We start from the raw sequence: 2479 nt of genomic DNA, 5'->3' as shown, positions 1-2479 counted from the left end.
AGGTAGTACCGATACTCCCTTTAGGAGTACCGATACCCTCTATTATGGGCAGCTTTATTTTGCACAAAAATGGATCCCCAATGGCTCCAAAACACTCCCAAAGGCTAAAAACGGTCACAACATCATTCCAACATATAAAAACAAGTTGATGATACTTGAAAAGGGGTTAGAACACCTATCCAAGCATTCAAACACAAAAAGAAGTTTTTCAATCTTATTTTCATTTCTCTTGTGTATATTGTGTTTGTGTGAGCTTAATTCTTTGTAAACACCAACCTTTGAAAGGTTTATTTGTTTAATTCTTTTTATCTTTTGTAAAAGGGGATTGGTTCTAGTTTATCCAAGTGAAAAACTAGGGAGTTGTAAAGGTTACTCTTGATCCTTGAAAAAGAAAGAAAAAATTAGTGAATTTGTTAGAAAATTGTAAGTGAGGAGCTTAGGTAGTGGAAGTAGACTTGGTTAATAAGTCGAACCACTATAAATCGTTGTGCAAAAGTTTCTATATTTTCTTTCTCCTTACTCCCTAAACCGTTTTTACCATTTCACCCATCTTGCAACATTTTTGGTTGATCGAATTGAGCCTATTCGATCATAACAATTGGTATTAGAGCTTGACTCATTAGAAGGTTTAACAACCTTGAGACGATCCTCGAAGAAGCTCTACCGATTCTCGACACAACTGACAAAGAGATGACTTCAACCTCTGGTGCCTATTACATTGAAGATTCACAACCGGTCAACAAGCCACCCTACTTGAATGGAGCAAATTATGCTTATTGGAATATTAGGATGATGCTCTTCATTCAAGCCAACGATTTAAGAGCTTGGAACTCTATCATGAAAGGCTACACTATTCCAATCGGCGAGATTGACGATTGGAGTGATGGAGAGAAGAAGAAGTTCCAACTCAATGCTAAGGCTATGCATATTCTCTTTTGTGTATTAGGCCCGAATGAATATGAAAGAGTCTCCTCTTGTTTCAATGCCAAGGATATATGAGATAAGCTCCAAGTCACTCATGAAGGAACCGATGAAGTGAGGGAAACCAAGATAAGTCTTCTCAACCATAGCTATGAGAATTTCAAGATAAAACCCGATGAAGACATCAAAGCTATGACGGATAGATTTTTCGTGATTGTCAACGGTCTCAAGAGATTTGGAGAAGTAATCTCTAATGAAAAGCTAGTGAGGAAGATGATCTACTCTCTTCCAAAGTCTTGGTAATCAAAGAAGACGACTATTATCGAAGCTAGAGACCTAAAGTCTCCCACTCTCGACGAGTTGATTGGTTCTCTTCTCACTCATGAGTTGATGGTGAAGGAAGAGGAACAAGATGAAAAAAAGAAAAACAAGAAGAAGAATGAGGTAAACATTGCCTTCAAATCCACTAATGAGAGCTATGAAGATTCAAATGATGAAGTGGATGAAGACGCTGATGAAGAAGAAGAGATGGCCAAGCTTTCAAAAAGTTCAAGAGATTTATGTCTTCCAAGGAAGTGAAGCATGGATCAACCAAGAAGAAGGCCCCCCCGGTGTGCTTCAATTGTCAAAGAATGGGGCATATCAAGTATGAATGCCTTCTCCTAAAGAAGAAGGGATCAAACAAGAAAAAGACATTTGTGGCTGCTTGGAGTGATGAAGATGATTCCAATGATGAAGATGAAGTAGCCAACGTATGCCTCATGGCCATCGAAGGATATTCAATTGTATCTTCTAAGTCAAATGATTTAAATTCACATTCTTTTGATGAGTTACAAGATGCTTATAATGAGTTGTATTTGGAATTTGAGACAATGAATTCCAAATATAAGAAATTAATTTCAAAACTCAAAGTTGAAAATGATTTGGTTTTGAAAGCAAAAATTGATTTTGAAAATCAAAATGAAATTTTGAAAAATTATTTAGAGATTTAAAAAGTCAAAATCAATGATTTAGAAAAAGAAAATTTTGATTTGAAAGTTAAGCTTGAAAGCTTAACAAAAGAAAAAGAATTAATTTCTCAAAACAACTCATTATGTTTAAAAATAGCAAAATGCTCACATTGACATTTTTATGGTCATTTGGAACATACTTTTCCCATAAAGAAAAGAAAATCTTTTAAAATTAGACAAGTATGGGTTCCTAAGGGAACAAGGGGCATTAAAACTAATGTTCAAGGATCCAAAGCAATTTGGATACCAAAATCTACTTAAATGTCTCTTGTAGGTGTGTGGGAGCAATGGTGAAGAAGATAAAGATACTCAAATGCTCTAACCACACTTGAAAAGGAATGAGTAACCTCTAAGCTTAAAAGCTTTTTATTTTTGCATAATTGGTTGCTCATTTGATTTTTGGCATACATGAGTTTTGATCTTAAAAGGTTATGTTTGGTTTTTCATATCATGTATGTTAAAAAGGTGTTATGATGAACATTTTAAATTTTTAATGATTTCCCCCCATAATTTTTAGTTCATCATAATGAATTTTGGTCAAAATTGAT

The sequence above is a fragment of the Hibiscus syriacus genome, unplaced genomic scaffold (assembly GCF_006381635.1).
Source record: "Hibiscus syriacus cultivar Baekdansim isolate YM2019G1 unplaced genomic scaffold, ASM638163v2 tig00110890_pilon, whole genome shotgun sequence".
Taxonomy (NCBI): Eukaryota; Viridiplantae; Streptophyta; class Magnoliopsida; order Malvales; family Malvaceae; genus Hibiscus; species Hibiscus syriacus.
This window is presented reverse-complemented; position numbering follows the sequence as displayed.